Genomic DNA, 13,193 nt, shown 5'->3' on the forward strand with positions numbered 1-13,193 from the left:
CCATGCCACTCCATATTTATAACCATACCACCCCTTTACTATTACCCCAATCTACCCTTATCTTTACCCTTTTTAATTAATTATGTAATTGTCCTTTATTGTAATTTGCCAACTAGGTTTTGAGGTGATATAAATTCATCTCTTTCTCTTTGTAATGTTTAATTTTTATCAATACAAAATTATTATCTTCTTCATTGAAGCTTTGTTAAGGTTTCTAACCTTCAACGATGAGTGATCCTTGATTTTCTACGAATTTAGGCTCTAAAACCCGAGATTCACTCCTTCTAGTTTAGCTAGAGAAGAACATCTTTGTTAGTTTACGATTAAAACTAACTCATCCCATAAAAATCTACATCGTTTGGTATCGAAGCCGATCGTTTTCCTAACGGAGACTTCTTTCGACTATGGATTACCCGACTTTATTACAAGCCATTGAGAGACTCACTCTAGATGTTCAAATGTCTGTTCCCAATGCACCATGGAAGTTCCTCCCAAAGATCCATCACCAATCTTTTCTTCTTTACACATTGAAGAGGTAAATACTAAACTTCCAATTTCTCATATTGAGGTTGTGGATAGTCCTATTGCTATGGAGGATTTGGTTGTTTGTGATGTTGTGTGTGAGTTAGATTCTCATTGTAGGTTAATTGATAATGGTGTTATGAATGAGAATGTAAGTTCATGTGTGGATGAGGGGGAAGGAGTGTTTGTAGGTGAGGATGTTGGGGAAACCCATATAGCAAGTGATGTTCCCCAAGTGTTTGATAAAATGCCTCTTAAGCATAACCTTGTTTATATGTTTGAGGAAAGTGAAGGTATTATTCTTGAGGAAGGGGAGAGTGACTTTAGGCTTGTTAATCTCTTTAAGGAGCATGATGAAATTAGTCTATGTGTGGAGATTGATGGCTATGGTGATGGGAGAGATGTTGGTGGTTCTACCATGTTGGGTTGTAGTATGTCTTTTGAGTCAAGCGATTTGGCACGTGAATTAGTCGGCTTGAGCTATAGAGAGAAGTGGGAGGAAATGAGAGGTCATGGGAAAAGACAGATCATAGACGAAGGGAAATGAATTTGAATACGATCATAAAGAAGATGAGTTAGAAGAGAAGATTGATGAAGAGAGAGGCACGCTTCCGAAGATGAAATATGTGAGGATGGTGAACTTTGTCATAGTGCAAATGAGTTTGATTATAATGAAGATGATAGAGTTTACCATGACAAGGATGAACATCAAAGAATTGAGTGGAACCGATATGGGGCTGCTTATGAAGAAGCCGAAGATAGGGTCTACTATGAAAAGAGTAAGCGTCAGTGTGTTGAGTGGGATCGACATGGGGCTCCTTATGAAGATAATGAAGATAGATTCCATTGTGATGATGAGTTGGAGGATGTTGAACGAGACCAGAAAGAGGATAACTATAAGTATGATAGAAGTAGGTTCCGTCATGAGGGTGAGTTTGGGAATGTTGTGTGGAACCGATATGAAGAAAATTATGATGGTGAAGAAGGTTGGTTCCGACATGAAGATGAGTTGGGAAGTGTTGAGTGGAGCTTGTTGGGGTTTGGTGTCCTATAGTCAATTATTGTAGGATATAAACCAGTTGTAAATGAATTGTTCTTTTATATCATTTGTTTTAATAAGACGTTTTCAACTATATAAAGGCAATTACTTTTAAGAACTAAATAAGTCAAATAAATGAAAATCCTTAAGTTTATTTAAAGTGATTATAAAGTGTTCATACAAGCATGAAGTGAGACAAACATTATAATAAACTAATAAACTTAAAACCACCCCAAGTCAAGTAATATGTTTGAATAGAGATTGGCATAATATTGTTGAGACTTGCATGTAATAATGTCTTCTGTTGTGAACAAAGAGCTGATCTCACAAGCTTCAGGTATGTAGATATCTAGACAGTTACGTGAATCTAGTGAAGGAGTTCATTAGGATTGGGGACCCGACTTGAGATAACAGGATGGATGGATTTATCATCACATTGGTATTAGTAGGTATAAGTAATCCTCAAACTCAAAGGAATATTAATTAGTGATTCTGGATTATGGAATGTGATAATTTGACTCTGTTTAAACACGATCTATAACAGGGAGGACCCTGGGGTGTGTGCGGGCAGGCGTTGGGTATCATATGAAGTAATTATAGAATAGTTAATATTGTATTGAGCATTTGTCACTCCTGATAAATGGGAGATATGTCCAAGGATCACTTGTGGAAGACTTGACTCTAAATCCTTGCAAGGTGATGGATTAAGAGTTGAAATAAATCAGCTAGTCTACTAGCATGAATAACAACTATCTTTACTATATTCCTCTTCTTAATTAACTTATATCTTTTACTTGTTTTCAAGGCAACAATAATAGTTAGCAAGTTCCAATATAATAATAATAATATTATTATTAAAATCCAGATAGATGGAAGCATTTTATATAATAAAACCACAAACCTATTTTCTAAAGAAAAAAAGCTCTTAAATTATTTTTCCAAAATGTTATTACAAATATGCAAAATATATAGATACTCGCATATCAAGGTTAACAATCATTTCCATTTTTATTTAAATCATAAAAATTAAAAAAGAATTTTTCAAGAAAAAAATAAAATAAAAATAGCAGATGCATTGTGTCATACGTACGTCGAATCAATAATTCAATCACACATGTCATATTTTACCAATAAAATATTAACTTGTGTGGTGCCTTCTATGGTTATTTTGTTTTTTGACAAAGTACAATTACTTGGTGTGTTTTCACCATTGGATGATGGAGTATAAAATTAATCCAATGGTGAAAACACACAAAGTAAGACTTACTTTGTCAAAAACAAAGTAAGCATAGCCTTTACCTAACTTGTGTAGTTTACTAATTAAATATTTTTAGATTAATTATTTATAACCTTATAATATAAATTATAAATTCTAAACTGTAAATTAGTTCCTATTGGAAACCATTAACATTTCTCTTAGAAGGTTAAAATTAAAAATATTTTCTTACCTTTCCAATAAATAGAAAAAAGTACGAAAAAAATACTCGTAGTTTGCCTTCACTACAAAAAAATGGTCTATTAGGACACTAAAATTTATGGCTTAACGACGCTTTTCAGCATCTCTAAATGCTTACCCACGCTTCGAAAGTGTCGTCACAAGTGTCGTTAAATTGCGTGTCGTTAAATTTAACAACGCATAGACATTGTGTGGGTAAATTAGATCCGGCGACATTTTGCATACAAACATCGTCATGCCCCCCCCCAACACTTATATTTTAAACGTTGTAATATTTTCCAATTTATTTATATTTATTTTTCAAAATTTCCAATATGTTTTAATAAAACGTTGCAAATTTCACAACACATAATTTTTCTTACGTCGTTCTTTCACTTCAAAAAAATATTCGTAGCGTCTTAAACACGTCGACATCTATCTATAAACTATACTAAATCTGTAGACAATTTGATGATGTGTCCTATTTTTAATATATCAAAGGCTGATGTGTCATGTTATTAGTTAATCTGTTTTTAATGGTTTTAGGCATTATTAAGTTTTGCTTTGCTGCTATTTACGGTTTATACTTCCACCACAACTTCTTTTTTTTCCATGTTCAGTTTTTAAACTGATTTTCTCCTAACTTCTTCTGCACAACTTCTCCTCCGTAACTTTGTTTTCCAATCTCACTCTCTGCATTTTCCCTTCTCTCTCCCTCTCTTCTCTTCCTCTTTCTCCAAACCTTTGAAGAACGGGATCGAATTTGTCGCCTTCAAATCTCATTTAGGATTTTGAATTCCGCACTTCCATTTGGGTAAGGCTTTTTTCATTCGACTATATTTAACTTTGTTTTACATCTGACTTTATCAAGTATGATTAACCATTCAACTTTTGCAACTATTTTGCAGATGAGCGGTTTCACTCTCTCAATTTCGACCATTCTCCTCAAATGTTGAACTGTTATTCACTTTGACTGGAAAAATATAAGAAGAAAGTAAAATGCTGGTTTGCTTTTTGAATGTGCACTTGAAAGGTTAACATTTTAATTTTCTCGATTTATATGAACGTGTTTGATTCATTTGTTGTGCGTTACCGTCTTTCTGAATGTGTTCGATTTTACACTTCTCTCTCAACAATTCTTATTATGCAGAGCAATAATAGACTCTTAATAAAATATTGCATTGCTGGTTTTATGAAATTATCTGTTCAACTATAAACAGGAACATCATTTTTCGTTGTTGCGACATGATACTGAAACTGAAAAGCTTCGGCATGATATTGAGAAGATGGAGTGAATTAAGGTCTGTAGAGTTATCTTGCAAGTTTCATCTGTCTATTTTAAATGTATATTTCTTCTATGCCCCATATATCAAACTCCATTTTTCGTTGATAGGCCTGTTTCTTAGCTTACTGTCTAAGGAGGAGAAATATTTTATCCACGACCATTATCTAGAAAAGTCAAACGCAGTTATCGTAATTTTGTGGCAGTGGTGAATTGCATTGGTGAGTTTTTTTTTTTAAAATTAATTTTAGTTTCTAGGGATTTTGTTTTCTGTATTTTTTGTTAACCTGCTATTTGTATTTTCCTATCCTCCATTTCTAAGTGAGTTCTAAGTTGTTGTATATACATGTAATTTGTAAACACTTGATTTAATTTACATTTGCTCACATTTGATTGTTATATCTTTGGATGCCAAAAGGTCACCTAATAAGGAAGGTGAGCAAGAAGTTGAATAAAATGGAGGCTGTAATTGAAAAATACTTAACAGTAGTTTTCACGTGAAGATAGAATTTAAGAACATGTAATCAAAATTCTTATTTATGACGATGAAAATAGAACATGTAATCGTTCTAAAAATGCGGTAATAAAGAGGTTTTTAATAATTTATAGATGGAGATAGAACATAGTATAATCATACTCCAAATGTAGTATTTAACGAGATTTTAAATAATTTATAATGAATTATTATAGTTAAATCGATTATATTGTAAAATATATCATTTCATATTAATTTAATATATTTAAAAATATTGTACATACCGTGCATCACACGGGTGCAAAGCTAGTTTTAATTTAAAAGCGTCTCCAAACTCACGACATTAGATTATATAAATATCTACCATTTAATTAGATGAATTCCTCTTATTTTCTTAATAATTAATGACAAAATTTTAACATCTCTCAAAATTAAAACACTTCAATAAGAGTTCTTTATATTCCAACTATAAAGAAATTTGACAGAACATCGACAAAAAAGAATATATACATGAATAAAAAAAGAGATTTTATTAAACCACTTTAAACTCATCAAATCAAAATGTACACATAAAAAATCATTACAAAGATCCTGAAAGTGGAATTAGATTTAGTGTCACAGGTCGTGGAATGAGGCCGCCATACATGGAAGATGGAGGAGTAAAAGGCAGAAAGAGGAAGGGATGAGAGATTAGGTTAGCTAATGGGGGTGATTATGTTTACTTTTTGCAAATGGAATTCTAATTATGGACCACGATTAACCCACAACCAATATTATAGGTTATAGAATACGTGTTAGTTTAACTTCTCTTTTTCTTTTATAAAAAAAACTTCTACTTTTCTTACTGTTGATGTTTTATTATTTTGTGTAAATAAAAAGAAGAGGATCTTCATATTTTATGTAGAAAAATAAAATTAACTATATAATATGTCATTAAAAATGAAAAATAAATTTTCTATATAAAAATAGAGAAATAAAATAAGATTTTTTCTATACATTTATGCTATACATGTAACAGAGGTTTAATATTAATTGCTTTTTAAAATAGCAACAATAAATTAAAATTAAGTGATTTAAAATACGACACATATAGAAAAAGCGTGGTCGAATTTTTAAATATAGGGACAAAATTAGAAAGCGTCTTTTACTAAAAAATTATCAAGACACTTTTTTTTATCGTCGGTCGAATTTCTAGATATAGGGAAAAAATTAGAAAGCGTCTTCTACTAAAAAATTATCAGGACACTTTTTATCGTCGCAAAACCCAAACTGTCTATAAATTAAAAAAAATACCGACGTTTTTTTCTAAATGTGTAGCTAATTTTTTTATAGGGTCATCAAAGAATTCAAAGTGTCGTTAAGTGGTTATCAACTGCGACACAAAAGTAAAAAGCATGGCTGAATTTTTACGTACGGGATAAAAAATCAAATATAAAAACCATCAGGACACTTTGTCATGACACAAATTATATATCGTCTTTAACTTTAAAAAAATACCGACACATTTTTTTAAAACGTAGTTAATTTTTTAAAAATGCCATCAAATAATAAAAAGCGTCATTGATTGATAATAAAATCCGACACAAATATAAAAGCGTGACTAAATTTGAAAATATCAGGACACATATTGAAAAGTGTCTCTAAAAAAGTGTCGTAATAGAACTTTTTTTTGTAGTGCTTATTTGAAAATAGAGGTATGTGGTTTAAAAGTTTGCAAATAGAGGTATGTGGTATGTTTTTTTTTTTACAAAACAAAGTATTTAAAATTAAACTGTTTGCAAAATGGGCAAACCACATTTATTTTTTGCGTACTTTTTCCTTTAATAATTACTGAATTTAAAATAGAATAAGTGATAATAAAATGTTTAGTATTACAGTAAAACCTCTATATAGGAATACACATGGGACCAGACTATTTATATAACAATTGGGAGGTTATTATTAAATAGAGTTTGATATAATAAAATTTCTCAACACATAAAATTTTAAATTTTTATCATAGGCATGCATGGTTTATATATAATGTATAATAATAGATATTAATAGAACAAATTAAATATTGAGAATTTCAATTTAATTAGAGTTTAGGTTTTCAATATATAGATAATTGGACGAGTTTTATGGGAAAAATGTAAATATCAATGAGAATACTAAATATTTATAATTTCAAGTTGTAGTTTGTGTTTCCAAATCATATATAATTTCAATAGTTTTTTTTTTATATTTTATAATTTGGTTTGAATTCTTAATATATATATAATTATTACTATATAGAGGCATAGTTTCTAAAAGTGGGACTTGAAAAGTGTATAACAAATAACATTTAGGAGGTTATTCCTATTTATAATTGGCCCAAGTTGGGACCGAGTTTTTTTTATAACAAAATAGAGGTTATTCCAATATAGAGTATTCTTATATAAAGGTTTTACTGTACAAGGAAATGTATTACATATGTTGAGTTGTTAATATGTGTAAATGGATTAAAACATGCTATTAATGTATTGCTTACTTACCATATTTTGCTTAGGGTTAATTACAAATAACTTTCATGTGGTTTGGCCGATTTGCAGATCGGCACCTGTAGTATTTGTTTTTTTTTTTTGCAAACATAATCCCGTGGTTGTAAAATTTTACATGTTTTTTACTTTGCCAAATTTACCTGATAACGACCTCAAAATGAAAATTTTCAAGAATTAAAGTTGTTTAGTATTATATTTACTATGGAACCATATTCTTAATTTTTAAAAATCATCTTTTTGGAGTTTTCTCTCTCTAAACATTATCTCTCTCTCTCATAAAAAGCAACACCTAAATGACCTCAAACCTAAAAATTGAAGAATTAAAGTTGCTTAACATATCATTTAACTCTTAACAATTTTCATTTTGAAGTTATTGACTAAATTCTGGCAAAGTGAACTCAATTGCAAAATTTTGCAAACAACATATTTTGTTTGAAAAACACAGGGTTGCGTTTGCAAAAACAATACCACACGTAAATGTCTGCAAATTGGCCAAACCACATGGTAGTTATTTGTAATTAACCCTTTTGTTTATAATTAGGCATAAAGGCTTATTTGGCCCCATGTGCGGTCATTTGGTTAAATTTACCCCTTGTGGTATTCCCCTATGTGGCATTTAACCTATTTTGGATGAAAAGTAATCCGATTTGTTAATTCTTCTTACATGACTTTTTGACACATGACATTTACACATGATAATTGTTTTAATTTTATTTAAAAGTTATGCGCAATGCACTTACATTAAAGAAAAGAAGATTACATTAAAGAGAAAGAAAAAACCCCACAACCTATCCCACCCATGTGATTCAAACCCAAGTCAAATGTCACATATGAGAATACCTAATGGGGAAAATGTTACCCAATAACAACATATGAGACATATCACAAAAATTTGAATACCATATGGGCCAAATAATACCTATAATTATGACTATCTTCGAATTTGAATTTGACTCCTATATAAGCGGAGTCAAGATTTAAACCAGAGTTGTAATTAATTTTAATTACATTGACAACTTAATAATATGTCAAAAATTCTTTCATATTTTCCTAGTAATTAGTTTTGTTATCTATATGTTCATCTTATAGTCTATTGGTCGGAATATCATGTATCGTTTCTATATTCCCATTCTTAATTAACTTACGTCTTCTTTTTTTTAATTATATTGTAATTATATAATTGTATTTGTTTTTTTATGAAAATAATATATTTATTTTTTAGGCAATAATAATAATTAGCAAAGTTCCAATAGAATATAATAATAAGTAATATTATTATAATAATATATTAATAATAATATTAAAATTCAATTATAGATGGAAGTATTTTATATAAAACAAGTAGTTAGCTATATTACATAAGGGGGAATTGAACCCGTATGGACCCATTTATGGTATATTATGGTTGATATATATATTGAAGGGTGGGTTAGATGGAGATGAACTATAGAAGAAGAATGAGACGAAAAGCCCTGGATAAAGGAAGAAGACTGAAATGACGACACTGAATAAGTAAGAAGACTAGGATGAATATCTTTAATAATAGAAAAGCATTTTTCACAAGTCCAAAAACATCGGGAAATTACTTTTGCTATTATAAAGGAATGGTTTAGCATTCGCAATGCGAGAAAAGATCTCTGGGCGAACACGTTCAAGTTGTAGATTGCAAGAACAACAAAATGAGAACAACGACATGATGGTCGAACCGGAAACAATTTTCAGAGAAAAAATGAACAGTGTGGAAACTGAAGTAGAGTTCAAGAGAGAGCAGAGATTAGTGGAAAACAAGAGCACAGACAACTTGGCAAACCTCAGCGATGTTCGATGAGGAAGTGAATCTCCATAAATCTGTTTTTTGAAGAAAAAAAAACTCTTAAATTGTTTTCCGAAAATATTGTTGCAAATATACGAAATATAAATATACTTTTTGGAGTAAAATGGTAAAATGGTATATTTGGAGTTTTGGGCGCGCGTTCAATTTTTAGATACTTTTTGCTCCGCCCGCGAAAGTTAGAAAATTTTAGATTTTTGTTTACTCGATACAATGACAGTTCAATTTAATAAGTGTCATCTGATGGTTAAGTGATTTTTCCATCAAAATCGCGTTCTTTAGATGATAAAAGACTATAATCGTAACGTCATCCGAGAATCAAGAGCGCTTTTAATTAAGCCTTTAGATGACAGAATGTTAAAATACTGTCACGAAAAAAATTCAGACGACACGAAAGCAAATGTCTGTCATGTTACATGTGAAATGAAATATGACATAGTGTGAAGTAGAGTTTGAGAGAGAGCGGAGATCAGTGGAAAACAAGAGCGCGGACAACTTGGCGAAACCTCAGTGATGTTCAATGAGGAAGTGAATCTCCATGAACCTTTTTTCTGAAGAAAAAATAACTCTTAAATTGTTTTCACAAAATGTTGTTGCAAATATGCGAAATATAATATACTCTCATCTCAATGTTAATGGTAATTTTTTCAAAAAAAAAAAAAGGTGAACGGTCATTTAAATTGTTTTTTAAACCATAAAAATTAAAAAGGAATCTTTCAAGAAAAAAATAAAATGAAAAGGAAGAGATTTTACTTTACAACTGATGCATCGTGTCATCCTTCCACCGAATCAATAATTTATCAGCACATGTCATATTAAACATTAAAATATTAACTTGTGTAATTTATTAATTAATTATTGTTCAATTAATTATTTATAATCTTAAAATATAAATTTTAAGGCTAAAATGTAAATTATAAATTCTAAAATATATAATGTGTTATTAAATATTATTTATCAAACTTACCAAACCCAAATGTGAAATGTATATTATTTTTTTCATAAAAGATTGGGACGCGCTTAGGTGGCTAGACATCCCAACTAGGTTAGCACCCTAACACACCAAATCAACCCGAAATATTATTAATAAAAAAAGGAAAATTACAAAGGGAGGAAAAGAAAAATAAAAAAGGTTCAAAACAGAAAAATTAAGGAAAACGAACATGAGCAACATTACATAAGTCGTCAAAAACAGACGATTGACAAAAATGAGGAGCCGAATGCCACCATGTAAGAGTCATAACCGTCTTGCCAAAACGGACAAGTTGATCCGCCGCCTGATTGCCCTCTCGATAGATATGAGTGATTCTGCAATTCATATTCGAGAATCTAGATAAACACTGAAACCAGTCTTGTCTAATTTTCCAGGGAGCCATGGTAATCCTTCTGCTTAGCATATCCACTGCATATGCAGAATCCGGTTCAATCTAAAGATTGTGCCACCCCCGGTTCCCAGGCAGATTCTACTGCAAAAATAATGACAGACAGCTTGTCAATGTACGCATAGTAACTAGAGAGGTTAATAGCATAGTAGCCAATAACAACACCATGAGAATTTATGCATATGTATATTAAAATTTTAATAATTTAGTGCAATGTATATTAAAATTTCTTAAAACAAAAGGATATTATTGATATTTTTCAACAAAAAAAAAAGAATATTAATAAAATTTGGAATCCAAAGTTTCTATGTATGGAAGCTTAACAGTCACTTTTGTACAACAATATCAACCTTTAGATGAATAATAATCAATGGTGATTATCAATCTATAACCACTATTTAATTAGCAGAAAATCTTCCAACACTTTCATTTTACTGTTTCTTTCAATTTGTAGAGCTTGAGTACAACAGAGAATAATCCAATTTAGAAACACCCAAAATCAATGTTTTCATCTTATGATTGAAAGATGGATTCCTTTATAAACCATCACTTTCATCATCAAATCAATTGGATTATGACTATTTTGATCCCCAAATTCATTCAAATTCAAATGGATCATCATCTTTAAATCACATTTTTAATGAGGTTCATCAAACCAGTTCAACATCTAATGTGAATTTCCAAGATAATTATGAGCCCAATCCATTTGTGCAAAATGGTGGGCATGTTCAAGTCATGTTCAATCCATTTCTTCCTCATCACAATCCATATCCAGTTGAAAATATGGCTCCAAATCAGAGCCAAATCCATTTCTGTAACAAACCTTTCAATAGGGCCTGGCAAGGTCACAAAAAGAACATGGATATAATTAAAGGGAAATGGTCCATTGAAGAGGATAGGTATGAAATTAGGAAAATTTTGTGCATTATTGATGAAATTAACCCATTTTTTCTCTGTGATATCTCATTTTGGATCATGTGTTTGCAGGCTCCTGAGTCTACTAGTGGAGAAGTATGGAGTGACAAAATGGTCTGAAGTTGCTCAAATGGTGCCTGGAAGAAACGGGAAACAGTGCAGGGAAAGATGGAACAATCACTTAAGGCCTGATATCAAGGTAATTTAGCTACCAAAGTCCCTGTCCCTGTCCGTTTTGGTTTTGCTTTTGGTAAACAATGTTTTCCGGTGTACCTTTGTGTGTGTCTGTCACCGTCAACATAGTTTGGTATTTACAAAGTTTATTCCATATTTGATGTAATGGCCCAATCGTATTACCTGCAACATAGACTTTTTTAAATGCTTTCCAAATAGAGACAAAATCAGTTAACCCTAGGAATAAAAATGCCTGCATGGAAGACATATGGAAATGTCTGACTTGGCATGTACATTTTTTTTTTGTAAATGATGATTCCCACTTATCTTATTTAATATTTATTGTTTGTTTTTGGTGCATGGACTGAAGAGGAGGATAAGGTGCTAATACAGGTACATAGAGAAGTAGGAAATAAATGGGCAGATATTGAAAAAAGATTGCCAAAAAGAACTGAGAATTCAATTAAAAATCATTGGAATGTAACAAAAAGAAAGGAATATTTTAAGAGAAAGTGCAGAACTCAATATCCAAGAGGAACTCTTCTTCAAGATTATATCAGGAGCTTGAATTTAGACTCTGAAAGGCCCAGTGCTGCTGAAACACCCCTTTTGAGCATGCTGCAGCCGCATCCATGGGAGTTTAATCAGAATAATAATCAAAGCTTGGTTCCAAATTATGATTTTGACTTAGATTTTGATGATAAGATGTTTGAAGATGGAAGGTTTGAATTTTTACTTGAAGATATGGATTATCATCATCATGATGTCAGTTTTGTTGATGATCGACAAAACCTTTGAGGAGGATGGGACTTCTATGGATTTACCAGAGAAGAAGAAGATGGATTTAGTGGAGATGATTACAATAATATTAATATTGTAGGTTCAATTTAAATAGGGAAGAAATGCAGTAAAAAAACAGAAATAATGTATCATATGTTTTCAATTTAGTTATAAATTAAAAGAATGTTATATTGATATAATTAAAGTGGCTTAAAAATATAGGAAATGTCTGAGATATTATTATTTTTGTTTAACTACTATCATTGTAATTTCTATATTTTCATTTTAATTTTTCTATCTTTACAAATTTATTTAGGTTAAATTACAAAACTATGTCAAATGAAGGATTTACATATTTAACCCATTTACTCAACCCACTATATATCTAGACTGTTTTTGTGTTACTTTTTCATAATACCCTCAATATTTACGCCCGTCTGTCTCCCTCCCGTCTGACTTCGCAGATTCGATCATATGTGAAGCCTGCGAAGCTAATCGATGGGCTTACTTGATGAATTTAATTAGCATATGCGAAGCCTCGATGTGTTTTGAAGCTAATTCGTGAAGTGGTATGTAACACAAAATGCCAAACAACAACGGATTCTAACATTAAAATCATAACATTATCAAAATTTACAACAAGATTGCCACAATAAACTCCTAACAAATCACTTCAAAGTGAACCTGACTAATCTGGACGGAAATTTCTCTCTCTCCAGGAAATTCAGACCTTTTGGGATGAGAAATGGAAATCCAAACCTTTTGGGATGGACGTGTCCCATGGTGCACACCAAGATTGGCACAATCTCTCATAACCAATCATTTCAAAGTGAATGTGG

This window comes from Euphorbia lathyris, chromosome 1 (genome assembly GCF_963576675.1).
Source record: "Euphorbia lathyris chromosome 1, ddEupLath1.1, whole genome shotgun sequence".
Classification (NCBI taxonomy): domain Eukaryota; kingdom Viridiplantae; phylum Streptophyta; class Magnoliopsida; order Malpighiales; family Euphorbiaceae; genus Euphorbia; species Euphorbia lathyris.